This window comes from Camelus dromedarius, chromosome 5 (genome assembly GCF_036321535.1).
Source record: "Camelus dromedarius isolate mCamDro1 chromosome 5, mCamDro1.pat, whole genome shotgun sequence".
NCBI classification, from domain to species: Eukaryota; Metazoa; Chordata; class Mammalia; order Artiodactyla; family Camelidae; genus Camelus; species Camelus dromedarius.
Window position 1 is genome coordinate 77,155,467 of NC_087440.1, and position 13,328 is coordinate 77,168,794.

Here is a 13,328-nt window from a genome sequence, read left to right on the forward strand (position 1 = left end):
TGTAGGAGGATTGGATCAGAATACGTCCAAGTCACTTCCAACTCAAACTCTTTAAAATGTCTACATGAGCAATTTATTTCTTCATTCATTTGACAAATGAATACCGGCCACCTTCTATGTGACCAGCGTGTTTCTAGGACCCTGCTCTCATGGAGTTTGCATTCCAGTGGAGAAGACCGACAATAAACATAAACACAAATTCATCCACATGAGATTATAGACAAAAATAAATTGCATATTTATATTTATATCATAATATATAAACTAATCTGGAACAGAGTGCGGGGATGGTGAAAGGAGTGGGTGACTGCGCCCACTTGGGAGAAGAGCCTCTGGGTAGGTAGGTGGTTTTGAAGCTCAGTCTGAATGACAACACGGAGCCAGTGTGGGGTGAATCCAGGCTGAGGGGCCAGTGAGTGCAAAGGCCTGAAGTCAGGAAGGAGCTTACTTGTTATAGGAACCTAAAAACAGTCCATGTCGCTAACAACCAAGAAGGATACGTGTTAAGCTGGGCTGGAGACTTAGGATGGCTGAATAACATGAGGCCCTGCAGGTTTTGCAAGAGTTTGAGTTCTGCTTCCATGTCCAACGGCAGGCTCTCCGGGGATTTTAAATTGGAGGATTGTATGATCTTGTTTATTTCAGTGATTGCGATCAGTTTCTCCTTCATCAAAGTCAGGAAATTCCCAGAGAGACAGTACAGGTGTTCTCTTTTTCTTTTTGTTGCTTTGGGTACTTTGTTTCTCTTTTGTGTTCTTTCCTTTGGCTTTGTTTTGCCTTCTTTTATTTTCTACATTATTGATTTTGAAACCTATTTCTCTTCCTCTTCTTCCTGACTTTTTTTTTTTTTTTTTGCCTTCACCAAACAGCACCTGAGATATATTATGACACAGATTATTTTAACTGAGCAGAAGAAAGCTGCAGACCCCACTAGAGGTCACTTCTGACTCACTGATGAGTCCTTAATCCTGCAATTTTGCCTTAAGTTTATAGCCAACCCAGGAGATGCTTTTTCTCCTGCATTCAACCCAGAAGACACTTTTTCCACATTTATGATCCCCTCACCCCTCAAGGATCCAAGTCAAAGGCATTGTGGTCCACATCCTCCCTGGACCCAAGCCACCCCAGGAGCCAGGCAAGCTATCCAAACAGGCCCGCCCCAGGTGCTCCCCTGTGTTCAGCGTAGATTGGCGCCCTTGATCTGGGGACTTGGCTCACTGACAAAAGTGGCATCATTCCTTGAAGTGGAATGTCACCGGAAAGGCTGTGAATGTGCAAGCGATGCCTGGGCTGTCTGTCTGCCTCTTGCCAGCAGGCCACCTGAGGGTCCAGCAGCCAGGCTTCCTGGAGCTTCCTTCAATTGTCTTCACACACAGAGTTCATTCCCCACTTAAAGACACACAGACCTGCCCTCAGCCTTCTGCGGAAAGTGAATCTTCCTTTGATTTATGTCCAACTTGGTTGCTTTTGAAATGACAGTTTTATTAATTGGAGGAATTGTATTATTTCATGAGGCCGGTTGAGGCATCGAGGATGAGTGGGCCCCTTCGATATGCTTCCTCTCGTACATCTGCATATATTAAAAACACCTGTGAGCACTGTCTGCATGCACACATCCATCTGTCATACCTGAAGTGAAGTGGTGAGGCTAACCTCTGGGTGCATTTCACTCACACGTTGACTGCAGATTCCTTGGGAAAGTCAAGAAAGTAGCAAGTTTGCATCTGCTGGGTACATGAATGAATGGAACTTGATAATCTGTAGACTCTTCCATATTTCTTTTTCCTGGCACCCAAGTTGCTTTTCTAAAATTAAATACGTATTTTTAAGAGAGCCTTGGCCATATTATCATTGTTTTAGTTGCCTGGCAAAAATAGATGCATTTGTCTAACTAAGTATGTTGTCTCTGTTCACTTCACATTGTTTCACAGTGTGCCATGTCTTTCACTGTTACTTTACCTGCATTTTATATTTACTATTTATCTCATTGTATGAATAAGAATTCTGAGTCTCACTAAGGCTAAAGACTTTCCCAAAATCTACATGTCTAGCATGTAACAGCTCAGGACTAGGCTCAAGATCTCCCGAATTTAGTTCAAATTTAGTGTCCTTTATACTACAACCCGGTTGGCAAGCTTTTCCTGCGGATGACCACAGAGTAAATGTTTTAGGCTTTGTGAGTCACATGTTCTTTGTCAAAATTACTCAGCTTTGCTGTTACAGCACAAACACAGCCACAGACCATACGTAAAAGAGCACTGCTTTGTTCTAAGAAAATTTTATTTTTGGACACCGAAATGATTTTCATGTGCCATGAAACATTATTTTTCTTTTCTTTTTTAATTCCTTTAAATATCTAAAAAATATTCTTAGTTCACTGGCCCTAGCAAAACATGTGGCAAGTGGGCTTTGGCTGATGGGCTGTCGTTTGTGGAAACTTTTCTGAATGGAATTATGATTCAGACAGCTGAGACCTGAGTTCATTTTAGCCCCTCACGGAATGAGCAGTGTAAGGTCTCCAGAGCAATCCGTATCATTATAAGTTGTCAGCTACATACTAGGGGCAGGTCTTCATGGATTCATTCCAATAAAATCTTTCTTAAGGGAAAATAAAATGAAAATATTAATTGAATAGATACAACTTAATAAGAACATTTGAATCATATTTTAAAAAAATATATAAAAGGAATATGACTTGCTTTCCCACTGGAGTATTATTCATAGACTCTATGAACTTCTAAAGAATTTTCAAACGAAGTCAAAGGAAAATTTGAAAATCCAATATGTCCCAGTTCAGTTTAATCTATAATAAAGCAATGAATTGGGTCTTGCAGGCACAGATAAGGCTACCTAGACCATCCAGGAAAGTAAGTATCTTCCTTATCTGCTTATTTCAGCTAAAAAGTGTTTACCAATAGTTGTTCAAGATAAAGCAATGTATGATCTGCGTGGTTGCAGATGCTGGAGCTACAGGATATAAATGCAAAATTATCAACAAATTCTATCAAATAAGTGCTTATCATGCTTGTTAACAACTATGTAGCAGGTGAAGAATAGACAGATTCCTCCTGGATTAGCACCAGGCTGATGCTAGAGGAGAAAAATCTCTCATCTCCGACTCTGGTCCCTAAATAAAGTTGCAGCCATAGGGCTTTAGTCAAATTAAACTGAAAATCAAGAAAATGAAAAATGTTCCATGGACATTTCATCTTCTTCCTTTTGGAGATAAATTTGGAGCTTAGTTTCTGCATTCTACTTGTATTTAGCACAGAGTGAAAATGCTTAAATATTAAAATGAACTATGACAATATATATTCTCCTCTTGGTTAAGAGCAACTCCATTTTGGAGACTGATTGTAGGATTAAGAACAGATGGGGGAATTTGGGATTTGCAGACACTAACTACTATGTATAAAATAGATAAACAAGGTCCCACTGTACAGCACAGGGAACTGTATCCAGTATCTTTTAATAGCCTGTATTGAAAAAGTATATGCAAAGGAATATGTGTATATATATGTATAACTGAATCACTATACTGTACACCAGAAATTAATAGAACATTGTAAACTGATGATACTTCAATTAAAGTTAAATTAAATTAAATTTAATTTAAAAATTTTAGCATTTTGTGCTTGAACTATAACTCCCGAGTACATATTTTTATTATTGTTGTAAAAATCTATTTGTTTTCGACAAAATCAAGTTAAAGAAGCTCTATTCAACCAAATCACGACTCCAAAAAATAAAAATAAAAAAGAACAGATGGGGCTGGATACTGAGGGATGAGGAGGTGAAGGATGAGGGAAAGCACTGGTTCTTTGTGATGGCCAGTCTCTGAGTCTCTCTGTATTTAAAGGAAACTGGAATGCTTCAGCTTCTCCTCCTCATCCTTCTGAATTCCTGCCCACCCTCAAGGCCTGCCTCAATTCCTGATTGCCCTATGAGATTTTCCTAATTATACATGCACATGAGCCTATTGACTCCAAAATAATATACCGTGTATTTAAAGACCATGAAGGTCAATGTATTCGAGTATTTTCTCTCAAAGCAATGTGAGCCACTGAAGGGCCAGGCTTATGGCAGACCCTCAGAGTGCACCCCTGTGGCGCTCCCCCATCAGTCTTGGCTGACTGATTCTTTCCTTTTCAAATCCTGAAGGAAGGAAACACCCTACCTGCCACACTATTAGTGGACAGTAATCTTCCCTGACCTCACAAGCCATCCTCCCAGAGGTGACCTATGAGGTTGGGTTATCGGTCTTAGATTTGCCATCGCAGAACTGAAAATATCATCTGCACCAAGTACTATTGATAAGTAGAAGGGATATGTGCCCCCTACTTTGAGTCAGGAAATTTATGGTGATTTGGAGGGAAAATGTCCAACTTTGATTCTCAGTGCAGCAGCATCTTTTTTTATTCCCTTCTCAGTCTGCAGATACTTTCTTCGGCTCCAACGTAACTGGTGAAAACCAGTGCCATCCAAGTCAGAGGACACTGACACTCAGAGTCTGGCTTGATTTTTAAGATCAGCTCAATGGCAGTTCAGAACAGATCAGTAAATCAACACCATCCAACCTACTCAGCTCTTACTCCTAGATGTGGCACTGTTCTCTTTTATCTCATAAGTTAAAAGAATGCTATAATCATCACCACCTACCAGGGGTTGGATGTCTCATGCCTCCTAAATTAGAATCCACCTTACTCAAGCAAGAAAGTCCATCAACAAACTGAGAACTAAGATCTGTATACATATAATAATAATAAGAGTAGTTAACATTTATTGAGTGCTGACTTTGTGCCAGATGTTATGCTAAGCAATTTATTTCTCACAACATCTCTGAAAGGGAGATGCTATTATGATGTTGTCTTTTGCAATGAGTAACCTGAGACTCAGAGAGTCCTCCCGGCTTCATGGTCCTGTATCCTTAACCACAACTTTCCGTACCACGCCACTACTTCTGCTTTGCATCTCATTCCAAGTTCCTGTTCTAGTCTTAGAAACAGAAATGGAGATAGGCATGCAAGTGCAGATGACTTTTGCTTGTTTCATACTGAAAGGTAGAGAACATTAGTAGGAGTGTTGTGAAGTGAGCTTGGAAGGTGAAGATGACCGATAAAGTCCCAGCGTGTTCTCAGAACAATGACTAATAATACCCTTGTACTCCCCAGCACGACCCAGTTTGGAAAAGAAATAAAATAGTCATCTTATTTATATAGCACTCAAGAAACTGGTTATTTTAATGGCAGCTCATTTCCATTGGACAACTGTAACTCACACGCTCTGATTTATTCTAACTGCAAAACACAGACCTGAAGACTAAAGTTGAAAGTTATAAAATGTCATTCTTATCTCCATAAAGGAAGATATTTTCTCATTTTTCTAATACCTCCCTATGTTATTCCTGTAAATGTTTGCCACTCCTTGAGTTTTATCTTTGCCAAATGAAATATTCTCAGTGTCTTCAGTCTTTCTTCCATACGATGTGGTTTCCAGCACCTAGATGATCCTGGTAATTTTCTTTGGAAAAAGCCACAGGTTTTCAGTGTCACTCTTAAAATGTGGTGGCAGTGCCTTAAGTCCAGGTTTTTTCTGTTCAGTTCAGACTCCATTCAACTGTACTGTTGGCACCCTTTAACTAGGTTCTACCCATGCATTAATTAAACGCATCAGTGCAATTAGCAACGCATAATTGTGTTGGCTGCACGGTGTTTGTAGTCAGCTAAATTCCTGGATCATTTTTAGAAGAAATGTTGTGCTAGTCACCTCTGCTTTCTTCTTGTGCGTCCTCAACAAGTCCTCAACAAAATCGCTCCCCTCATAGAAAGGGTGACTAGTTTTAATAGCCATTTATCGATGCTAACCCGTGCTCATCAAAGTCATTAACTGACATTTTGAAGAGAACAGAGTCAATTGCTAGAGTCTCTCTCCAGTTTATCATCGATCTGCTAATCATCATGTCTTGTAAACAGCTGTTCAATCGCTTATTAATACTATCATCTATATTTTGACATAATGAACTTGTAAGCATGGACATCATCATTCAAATGCAGGGTCGTGTAAAGACAGAATTTATCTATGGCATGCATCTTTTTTGCCATCAGTTATGGATAAGGTAACATGACTTTGAAGCAGACAGACTTGAGCTCTAATCCAAATGTATCTGCATAATAAATGTGTGACTTTGGACAGTTCATTCAATCCAAATCTCATGAGTCTCTTCTTTAAGAATGCGGGTTTAAGTATATATTAGGTAGCACCTAGAACACATCTAGAACAATGCCTGAGTCACGTTAGGCAATAAATAATTGGTAATTATTATTACTGTCATTGTTGTTATTACCATTATTATTACTTTGGAAGCTAAAAGCAACCATAGGATTAAGCTCTTTAAAATCCTTTATTTTATAGCACAAACAACTTCATTCAAGAGAGGTGAAGACATTTACCTAAGGACTCAGATCATTAGAATTTTTTGTGAGTGCTTATCAAGAGAAAACGAAAATTGTCGTCACTGCCTCCACTTTCTCATCACCCACTTAGTTCTCCACGGTCTGAAATGTGAATGTTATCTTCAGGACTCTTCTAAAATTTTTCTTTTAAAATATTTCTCCAAACTTAGAAGGAGGAGACCCTAAACTTCTTCTATGCCTTTTTACAATTTGATTTTTTTTTTAATTCTTAGTTGTTTTATTTGGCATATTGTCAGTTTACAATGTTGTGTCCATTTCTGGTGCATATACACATACATACATATATTCATTTTCATATTCTTTTTCATTATAGGTTATTGCAAGATACTGAATATAGTTCCCTGTGCCGTACAGAAGAAACATGCTGTGTATCTGTTTTGTATATAGTAGTTAGTATCTGCGTGATTTCTTAACCTCATTTGACATTGCTGAGACCTCTCCACTTCTGAAACCTGTCTTCTTTAGACGTCGGTGACAGCAGTCTCTCTTAGCTCACCGTTTTCATCCTCCTCTGCCTTAATTTCCTTCATGGCCTTTGCTTCCTGGAGTACGTTTGACTCTCTTCTTGACCATCACTCTCATCACAGGTTATCTCGTTTATTTCCACGGCCCCAGCAACAGCCTTTATGTTAGTCATCATAAGTTCATCTCTGTAACTCTGATTTCTTGTTGTAAAGATATGTTTTGTTTCCGGAGAATCCATGTGCTTTTGCGATATTCCCCACCCCTCCTCAGCTAGCCAGGGCCATGTAACTATTTCTGGCCCACTGGTCTGTGAGGTGAAGTGACACATTTTGCCTCTGCACCAAACCATAATCAAGGAATTATAGATAACCATATTCTCTCTTTCCCTGACACAGGAATGTGAGCAATTCTAAATGGTGAAACTATATAATAATGGATTTTATCAGTCTAACTTTTTGAGCCATTGTACAGAGAAGATTCACTTGGTTGGTTATGCAATGTGATTGAGGAATAAACATTTACCGTGTTACATCACCAAGACTTGAGGCTTGAGAGTTACTTTTCTTCCTTCCTTTCTTTCTTTCTTTCTTTCTTTCTTTCTTTCTTTCTTTCTTTCTTTCTTTCTTTTTCTTTCTTTCTTTTTCTTTTTCTTTCTTTCCTGGTTAGCAGAACTGCGCCCATCTTCATTAAAATACTTTTCATTTTAGTTCATGACCTTTGTTTTCATCAATATGCTAGAGGTTTCTATGTTAACAGTCATCAAAAATGACCACATCCAAAAGAAATCTACCCAGATGTGTTTTTATTTAAACAATTTTAGTGATCTAACATTTTCTGTCCTTTCTGCAAAATATCTCAGTGATGCCCTTGGTTTCCCCTTGCCTCTTCCTTCATCCTATTTAGAATAGTAACTACCTCCACGGTTGATTATCATCTCGTCCATTATGTCCAGTATTTCCCCAACCCAAACCATTCTTTCTCTGAAGCTTTTTCCATTATTCAGGTAGGTTTGATTGCTACTCATGGTCGACAGAGAAAGGGCTCTCAATCTGCCCCTCCTGCCCTTTTGTGTTATATTTCATAAAAATCTAGTTACAGCTACTGTGATCTAGTCACATTGGACATTTACAAATCATTATGTCCCTTAAACCTCAATGCATTTTAATGATATTTTATTTTACCTGAAATATACCTTTAAAATTTTTAGGCAGTCCTTTGATTCTAATACAAATATTGAGTGATGATTCACAAAACTAAGATAAGGGAAAAATTAATTTTGACTAAGGATATTGGCAAAGGCTTCACAGAAGAAGTGATATTTATTACAATCCTTCCTGCAAGCAATGTGACTTGCATTATGTCATACTAATTTTATCTGTCTATCTAACTGTGATGGTTAATTTAATGTGTCAACTGGGGGGCAGGGGAGGATAAAAAAGTGCCCAGGTATTTTGCAAACATTATTTCTGAGTGTGTTTGTGAGGATGGTTCCAGGTGAAATAAACATTTGAATCAACAACTGCATAAGCAGTTTGTTCTCCCTAACATGGATGGCATCAGCCAATCTTTTGAGGGCCTGAATGAAACAAAAAAGCTACAAGAGGAAGAGTTTAGATCTTCTTTCTTGATGGCTTGATCTGGGACACCTACCTCCTCCCACCATCCTCACTTCTGCTTTCAGGTCTTCAGACCCAGACTGGAATCTAGTCCATTGGCTCCAGTGGTTTAAGACCTTAGATTTGGACTGAATTGCCCCACCAGCTTTCCTGGGTCCTGCACGTCTCCAATTTGCAGATGACAGATTGTGGGACTTAGTGTCTGTAATTTCACAAGCCAATTCCCTGTAACAAATTTCATATATACATACTTTCCTATTGGTTCTGTTCATCTGAAGAACCCTGACTTGGACACTATTTCTCTCACATCATCCCAAGTTGATTGGGAAATCACTGAGGGAACAATCTTGCTATTTTCAACTTTATATCTCTTTGACTCACACTGTACCCAAAAGAAACATCTTTAAATGAATGTTTTATAACTGTTTGAACTGAAACGAATCTCTGTTATCCTATCCACATCTCTATTTTCTTTGCCAGCTACTCCCCAAACACCTACTTAATGAGTCTTTCAAGAATCCTTGAAATACTGACAACAAGATTACTGGTTTATGAGGTTCAAAATTAATCTCTAACTGCTTTATTAAGATTTGGTATATTTGCTTATCTCTGGCATTTGATACTGTCTTGAAATGCTGACAGTGTATCAGTAATCCTAGCCACAGATTATTTTAGTACATAATTGGCTCTTGAAGTCTGAACTCATTAGCGATACCTGTTGCTCTCTTACAAACATCTCTCTAATCTTGGGATTAGTTTCCTCTTAAGTACTTGATTTACGTTTCTCATTATGAGGACCATTCTCTCCAAAGGGATAGAGATTTGAAAAGTCAGAGATAAGCAGTGCTGTCTTCTCTACGGAATCTTTTTATTCTTCATGTGGCCCCAAAGCAATGATTCTCCTCATATCGTATCTTTTTCTCACCACCTCTGTCCTCTTCTCAAACTGCTTACATTGCTTCATTTGTCTGTAAAGAGCTTATGCTTTTAGCCCAGCAGTTCATATCTTCAAGACAAGATTTTACCCCTCCCTGAAACAAGGATTTCACCTTCTGCTTCATTTGTATCTCTTCCTTCCTCTATAGTTCCCTTCCAAAGTGTCTAGCTGCTTCGAAGACAATGTTTATTATTTTACTCTATAAATCAAATCTATGATAGCACTTGTTTTTTCTGCTTTTATTGTCTTTAATGTGGTGATTATTATTCAGACTTGATAGAGTTTATATTCTGTTTTTACGTATTGCAAAGACACTTTGGGAAATTGTAATATACATACACAAGAGTTGGTTAAAATAATGTGGGGGTAAGATCTTTTTAAGAAAATATACTTGAATCTTAGTGATATATTTTGATTGTAAATAATACAAAAAAGTATAGAAACAAAAAGATATGACCAATATTAACCCTTTGGTATATATTTTCCAAGTAATATATATAAATGTGTGCACAGTTTTATATACATATATGAATTTACATACATATTTTACATTGGTGGTACTGTGTATAATTCATACATATTTCTGCAGAGCACTTTTATTTGACAATATAAAATATATTGCAAACGTTATGCAGTTAGCTAAAATATCTACCTCCTCCAGTTTTAAGATAATTTACTTTTTAAATTACTTAATAAAACCGACTCTTTTTATTGTACAATTATATACATTTTAACACAGGTAAAGATTTAGTGATGCCACAACAATCAGGACACAAAGCACTTCCGTCACCTTACAATGCTCTCTCATGCTTCTCGATATAGTCAGACCCCACCCCCATCCCTAACTCCTGGCAAACACTGCTGTGGTCTCTACCACTACAGCTTTGTATTATCAAGAAGAGTGTTCAAACGGAAACACACAGAATTTTGAGACTGGCTTCTTTCACTCAGTAAAGTCTGTACAGAGCACACAGACTAGTTATTTAAGAACTCGAAAAATAAAAAAAAAAAACAGGCAAAGATCAGAATTCAGGTACCACCAGCCTGGTGTGGGTTTTTTTTTTTCCCTTCGTCTTTCATGTGCTCTAATTTAAACACAGGCAGCCAGATACCCATATGCAGAACTTTGTGTCGTGCGGCAATGTGCCTTGTTAGTGTGTGTGTGTGTGTGTGAGGGAGGTGGTGCATGGGTGGCAAAGAACTACCCTTCTTCATAAAAGAGTTAAAGAACTAGTGGAGTCCAGAGAGTTTGAAAATTTAAGGATAACTTTAAAGTAAACTTTATTTTTATTCCTCTGGTGTTCTTAAAGACATAAGAAGATATCTAGAAACATGAACTGCATTGTATTTTCAATCCTACTGGTAACCTTTTCAACCTAACCATCAGACACCATCACCAAACAGCATAGAGAGATCTTCTAAAGCCTATAATTGACATTTAATGCTTAATGTATAATGATCACATAGTCGTCCTGAAACAAAGACAAAGTTGTGGCTTTCATTTTGGTGTCACACTCAGAAAATCCTTCCCTCCGTCAGCTCACTTCCCTGGCATTCAGAACCTTCTACTGGGGGAGGGGACTGCCTTTCTACGTACTTCATTGCAAGACAGGAACCTCCCACTTTGGCTGTGAGGACACTTTTTGCTTCCACTTTGCAGTACTTGTATGGCAGCAAGTAAATGGTTTCTTCCAGTAATGCTAGAAAGTTTGCAATGGTTCACCTAATTGCACAATTTGGCACACTCAAGCTGGCAGTTGATTTCTTGACATACATTTTCTCCAAACTAACCACAGTAAACTGGAGGGGAAAATACCCGTTTAGCTTTGGGTATGTAAATTCAACTGCCAGATACCAAGGCCCTTATGCCAAGACATTCAGCTAATCCCAAGCTCAGCTTGGCTTTGCATCCTTTTCTAGGGAGGGCAGCATGAAATGCACCCAATGTATTTATAGGCTGGACTGATTTACTATCAAAAATTTTCCATCATGTTGTCTTTAAAGTGATACAAAAAAATTTTTTTTAATGAAAGTGATTTTTCCTTTAGAATTCCCTAAGTCAAGGGAAATGTTCACATGGTTCTGCTGACTGTTGTTCCGCCATGATTAAAAATAAACAGAAACTGACACAACATGGTAAACTGACTATACTTCAATTTAAAAAATGGAAAAAAATAAATTAAAAAATGTAACACATATCAAAGAGTAAGAAACTAGCAAATATCACTAGGGAGAAAGTTACCTGGGTCTTCTCATCGCAGAATAATCGTTCTTCTTGAGTCAAAGATGCCACATTTACCTTCATTTTCCAGCACGACTGATCACACATCTTCCAGCTTCAACTAAAACCAGGCTTTGACTAGAGTAACAGTGACATTACCTATAATGCTGGAATTTTTAGAAAAGAAAATGTTTTTTCACTGAAAATATTCTGTACCAGGCCATGGCAATTATTACTCTGTTTATTTTACCCTTGAGAAAAATGTAACCAAATTAACCTAAGTAATGTCTTGGAAATTACTCATATCTGAGCACTGCTTTGTTCCGGATACTCTCTGCAGCCTTCCATAACTTCTTCCATTCATAGTTGGGTTGAGACTGACTTCGAAGAAAAGTCAAATTTCAATCTTGCACACCGAATTCAAAACCATATTGAAAACAAATGTGACCATTTGCTAGAATAACAACCCGGTGTTATTTTTTCCATATGCATTTTCCTCTCTAATTTTCCCTTATTCTTCTATCCACAAAGCTTGCAGTTTGCCATGTCTGACTTTATTAAGCATATAAAAAGCCTGCCTCGGTTTCGTGAAATGAAAATCTAGAACGTTGCACAGGTGGCTGTGGAGATGCCAGAAACCTAACAACACAGGGCTGGTCCAAGAATTGGGAGGACTGACTTCTGTGATGTGAAAGCCTCTAGGAAATACCATTCTTTTTCTTTCAGAAAACGCACTGAAGCATATGTGAGATGGAAAAAGAATTTCTTTCCCTCTGACCATTTTGCATATCAACAGAGATGACGATAAAATTACAAAGACATCATTTTTGCATTGATGCCAAAACTCCAGTATTGACCTTCCAACATCCGTAATTGTTCTCAGAGCCCTCATTCTGCAAGCCCCCTGACCCCAAGTTCTACAGAAACGTGCTTGTTCTCACATGGCTATGAATCCTAAGTGAGGTGCAAACTAGTCTTCGCAAACATGTTTGCTGACCCTTAAGTGATGTGTGTTTAATAATAAGTCACTTCCAATGTCTGTGAAAATCGTCCAAAAGCCAAGGGGGTACACACTGAGTAATTCGTATAAAGCAGGCTTCACTAGTCTGTGTTTACAAAATAATGTCATTTTTACCTTTTCTGAGTGACCTCCTTTTTGTCATCAGGGCTGTGCTCTTAAAAAGACTGAAAATCAGGATTTCCCTGCATGTCTTGCAGTTGTTGACAGGATCTTCCTCGTTTGTTCCCACAAACCAGTCCGTCAGCTGAAATCCACCCTTGGTATCTAGTCTATTCTTCACTCCCTGCCTCACATGGTCCACTCAATGCTCAAGAATGTCCAAGCAAAAGGTACCCATCCAGGTACTTCCACCAAGAATTGTCCTGAGCATGGCAAGACATTTTTGATTCCATGCAAATGTTACCAACCAAGAGCTCATTGCACATAGAAGCCAGTAGCATGGCAATGGCTATTAAAGAGCTTTACTGTGAGGTCAATTGTCAAGAAGATAAGAGGCAGGGCTCAAATCTGTCTCCCTGATCCAGGGTTTGGGGTGACATTTAAAGCATCAGGGGAACTTCAAACTTGGATAGTCTTGAATTAGTCCATCAAGTTA